Source organism: Oncorhynchus nerka, unplaced genomic scaffold, assembly GCF_034236695.1.
Source record: "Oncorhynchus nerka isolate Pitt River unplaced genomic scaffold, Oner_Uvic_2.0 unplaced_scaffold_7874, whole genome shotgun sequence".
Lineage (NCBI taxonomy): Eukaryota > Metazoa > Chordata > Actinopteri > Salmoniformes > Salmonidae > Oncorhynchus > Oncorhynchus nerka.
In genome coordinates, this window is record NW_027033443.1 from 1133 (window position 1) to 6231 (window position 5099).

Here is a 5099-nt window from a genome sequence, read left to right on the forward strand (position 1 = left end):
CACATTCTTATTTTCAATGACTGCCTAGGAACAGTGAGTTAACTACCTTGTTCAGGCAGAACGACAATTTTCACCTTGTCAGCTCAGGGGTTTCAATCTTGCAACAGTACAGTTAACTAGTCCAACGCTCTAACCATTACACTCCACGAGTAGCCTGCCTGTTATCGATACAGTAGAAGCCAGGGTAAATTGCTAGCTAGCATTAAACGTATCTTATAAAAACAATCAATCATAATCACCAGTTACAACTACTAATCAGTTTTAGCAGGCAATATTAACAGGTGAAATTGTGTCATTTCTCTTGCGTTCATTGCCGCAGCAGAGTCAGGGTATATGCAACAGCAGAAACGCACAGAAAACTCATTCGCGAACTAATTTACAGAATTTTACATAATTATGACATACATTGAAGGTTGTGCAATGTAACAGGAATATTTTGACTTCTGGATGCCACCAGTTAGATAAAGATACAAACGGTTCCATTATTTCCCTGAAATAATAAACGTTTTGTTTTGAAATGATAGTTTCAGTTCGATCTATTAATGACCAAAGGCTCGTATTTCTGCGTGTTATTTATGTTATAATTAAGTCTATGATTTGATAGAAGCAGTCTGACTGAGCAGCAACAGGCCACGTAATCATTCATTCAAAACAGCACTTTGGTGCGTTTTGCCAGCAGCTCTTCGCAAGCACAGCGCTGTTTATGACTTCAAGCCTATCAGCTTAATGGCTGGTGTAACCAATGTAATGAAATGGCTAGCTAGTTAACCACGCCTGGATGCCACCACAGATACCACCACAGATACCACTACAGATACCCACAGATACCACCACAGATACCACCACAGATACCTACGAGGTACTACAGATACCACGAATGCCACCACAGATACCACTATCCAGCTGGAGTGTAATTTGGTAAGATGAAACATTCAGAATGTTGCAGAAGAACCGCGTGGAGTGAATCTGACGATCATTTTAATCTACATGTTAGAGGCAGTGTGATCTACGACACCTCTATTCCATCTGAATGTTCTGGGTAGCTAGACCTCTGATGCGTGCAGCACGGTACTTCACCACTTGCGTTCTCTCTTCCTCCTCCTCCCTCTTCATCCTCTATTCAGGCATCCACTCAGTCTCCATCTCTGATGCGTTTACTCCACATCTGGCTCTCCTTCCCCCTGCTCTCTCTCTTGTTCCGTCTGGCAGGATCGTGTAGGTCTGCCAGGACCTTTACCGTTATTACTCTGGGTGATTTGCATTGACGGCTCCCAGGTCCAGGCCGTCCGATGCTGGCGTTGAGTTTGTTGGCTTTCTGTTGGTCCTCTTCGTCTTTCTCCTCTTCTTCCTCAGTCCTTTGTACCTCCTGGCTTGCAGTGTCTTCCTCTGCGTGGCCGTTGCAGGTCACCTCCATCCTGCTCTCCTCCTCCTCCTGCTTCTCCATCCTGCTCTCCTCCTCCTCCTGCTTCTCTTCCGGTTTATCTGGACCTGGGTCAATGCAACAAATCAGTCAGTCAGTCACACGAATAGCAATCGATACACTGCAGTGATCGTCAAACGGAAGAAAACGGCCTGAAACAGGGAAGGGACTACGTCAACTTATGCAAGAACTGGCAGAACTGTTTTGCTGTAGCGTGTCCTAATGTACACGCTCCAGGTCACCAACTCTGGTCCCATGATATATGGTTAAAATAAACATATGCCTTTCAGTTCCTTTAAAAAGGGAAACGTTCTGATCTAGATTAAAGGTGAAGCACAGTCCCCGGGTGGGTTTACCTGCTGTGAAATCATTAGCCGTGTCCTGTAGCGTGTCAGACGAGGAGCGGAAGTGTCTGCAGTGGTCTCTTCCTCCCCCTCCTCCTCTTCCTCTACTCCTTCCGGCGCTCCCTCCATCTCCTGAATCCTCTTCTCTAACATCTCTGCCTGCTTCTTCTGTTTCTTCTTCATCTTCTTCTTCTTGTTCTTAGACATCTTCACCGTCTGAGGGGCGAGGAGAGAGACGACGAGAGAAGGACGATGAGAGGAGAGAGACGAGAAGGACGACGAGAGGAGAAGGACGATGAGAGGAGAGAGACGAGAGGAGAGGGGCAAGGATGAGAGGAGAGAGACGAGAAGGACGACGAGAGGAGAAGGACGATGAGAGGAGAGAGACGAGAGGAGAGGGGCAAGGATGAGAGGAGAGAGACGACGAGAGGAGAGACGACGAGAGGAGAGAGACGACGAGAGGAGAGAGACGACGAGAGGAGAGAGACGAGAGGAGAGGGGCAAGGATGAGAGGAGAGAGACGACGAGAGGAGAGAGACGAGAGGGGCAAGGATGAAAGGAGAGAGACGACGAGAGGAGAAGGACGATGAGAGGAGAGAGACGAGAGGGGCAAGGATGAGAGGAGAGAGACGACGAGAGGAGAAGGACGACGAGAGGAGAAGGACGATGAGAGGAGAGAGACGAGAGGAGAGGGGCAAGGATGAGAGGAGAGAGACGACGAGAGGAGAAGGACGAGAGGAGAAGGACGACGAGAGGAGAAGGACGATGAGAGGAGAAGGACGATGAGAGGAGAGAGACGAGAGGAGAGGGGCAAGGATGAGAGGAGAGAGTTGGCGAGAGGAGAAGGACAACGAGAGGAGAAGGACGATGAGAGGAGAGAGACGAGAGGAGAAGGACGACGAGAGGAGAAGGACGATGAGAGGAGAGAGACGAGAGGAGAGGGGCAAGGATGAGAGGAGAGAGACGACGAGAGGAGAAGGACGATGTAGAGGAGAAGACAGACGAGAGGAGGGACGACGAGAGGAGAAGGACGATGAGAGGAGAGAGACGAGAGGAGAGGGACGACGAGAGGAGAAGGACGATGAGAGGAGAGAGACGAGAGAGAGAAGGACGACGAGAGGAGAAGGACGATGAGAGGAGAGAGACGAGAGGGGCAAGGATGAGAGGAGAGAGACGACGAGAGGAGAAGGACGATGAGAGGAGAGAGACGAGAGGAGAAGGACGACGAGAGGAGAAGGACGATGAGAGGAGAGAGACGAGAGGGGCAAGGATGAGAGGAGAGAGACGACGAGAGGAGAGGGGCAAGGATGAGAGGGACGTCGAGGAGAAGAGGGGCGACGAGGAGAAGAGGGACGAGGAGAGGGATGACGAGAGGAGAAGGACGACGAGAGGAGAGAGACGACGAGAGGAGAGGGGCAAGGATGAGAGGAGAGGGGCAAGGATGAGAGGAGAGGGACGTCGAGGAGAAGAGGGGCGACGAGGAGAAGAGGGACGAGGAGAGGGATGACGAGGAAGAGAGGGATGACGAGAGGGATGACGAGGAGAGGGACGAGGAGAGTTAAGGAGAGGGGTGATGAGAAAAGGGGGGGAGAGAGGGGATGGATAAGGGGGAGAGGATACGGATAAGGAGAGGAGACGGATAAGGGGGAGAGGGATGAGATGAGGGGGTAAGGAGAGGATATGGATAATGAGAGAATGGATAATGAGAGAATGGATAAGGGAGAGAGGGATGAGATGAGGGGGTAAGGAGAGGATATGGATAATGAGAGAATGGATAATGAGAGAATGGATAAGGGAGAGAGGGATGAGATGAGGGGGTAAGGAGAGGATATGGATAATGAGAGAATGGATAAGGGAGAGAGGGATGAGATGAGGGGGTAAGGAGAGGATATGGATAATGAGAGAATGGATCATGAGAGAATGGATAAGGGAGAGAGGGATGAGATGAGGAGGGGGTAAGGAGAGGGAGATTAAAATAAAAAAAGAAGGTGTAAGGTTTGGACTACTGTACCATTTGTAAAACCATTGCCCAGTGTGAACAGAACCACCCACTCCAACACATTATCTGGTAGATACAGCTGGTAGCAGCCACCACACACACAAAATAACATGCTTTCAGAAATAACACACAGACTGATAGACTCACTGGTTTGGGTGCTGGAGCTGTGCTCACTGTGAAGAGAGAGAACATTCTAGTCAGTGTTAAATCCTCAGCAAAATAACAACTAAACCAGCAACAAAGGTGACATGTCAAATCTGCCTCAGTAATTAGCATGCTGTTTCAGTCGTAGTGTGTGCATGTACTTTGTGTGTGTGTGTGTGTGTGTGTGCACATGTGCTCTGATTCACACACAGCTGTTCTGATACCCTCTCCAGTGTCGTGGACCAGCGGGACTCTCACATCATCTCCGCCTGAGACGGTTATTTCTGCACCAAAACCCAGTGACTCACTGAACACCTATTTTTTTTATAGCCTTCGTGGTTTTGCTTAATGGCCTGTTCTCTCGTGTCTTCTCATCTGTCTGTTGGATAATGGCCTGTTCTCTCGTGTCTTCTCATCTGTCTGTTGAATAATGGCCTGTTCTCTCGTGTCTTCTACTGTCTGTTGAATAATGGCCTGTTCTCTCGTGTCTTCTACTGTCTGTTGGATAATGGCCTGTTCTCTCGTGTCTTCTACTGTCTGTTGAATAATGGCCTGTTCTCTCGTGTCTTCTACTGTCTGTTGGATAATGGCCTGTTCTCTCGTGTCTTCTACTGTCTGTTGGATAATGGCCTGTTCTCTCGTGTCTTCTACTGTCTGTTGAATAATGGCCTGTTCTCTCGTGTCTTCTACTGTCTGTTGGATAATGGCCTGTTCTCTCGTGTCTTCTACTGTCTGTTGAATAATGGCCTGTTCTCTCGTGTCTTCTACTGTCTGTTGAATAATGGCCTGTTCTCTCGTGTCTTCTACTGTCTGTTGGATAATGGCCTGTTCTCTCGTGTCTTCTCCTGTCTGTTGAATAATGGCCTGTTCTCTCGTGTCTTCTCTGTTGAATAATGGCCTGTTCTCTCGTGTCTTCTCCTGTCTGTTGAATAATGGCCTGTTCTCTCGTGTCTTCTCATCTGTCTGTTGAATAATGGCCTGTTCTCTCGTGTCTTCTCACTGTCTGTTGGATAATGGCCTGTTCTCTCAGTGATCTTCTACTGTCTGTTGAATAATGGCCTGTTCTCTCGTGTCTTCTACTGTCTGTTGAATAATGGCCTGTTCTCTCGTGGTCTTCTACTCGTCTGTTGAATAATGGCCTGTTCTCTCTGTGGTCTTCTCCTGTCTGTTGAATAATGGCCTGTTCTCTCGT

At 48.7% G+C, this 5099-nt stretch overlaps 1 long non-coding RNA gene across 1 annotated transcript; it reads right to left on the minus strand.

Moving 5' to 3' along the window:
- Positions 1–1296: 1296 nt before the first annotated feature.
- Positions 1297–4916, minus strand: LOC135566040 (uncharacterized). Its single transcript, XR_010461923.1, has 3 exons — positions 3911–4916; positions 1777–1980; positions 1297–1488 (listed from the first exon to the last, which is right to left on the minus strand). It is a non-coding gene; the product is annotated as an uncharacterized LOC135566040 (long non-coding RNA).
- Positions 4917–5099: the final 183 nt, after the last annotated feature.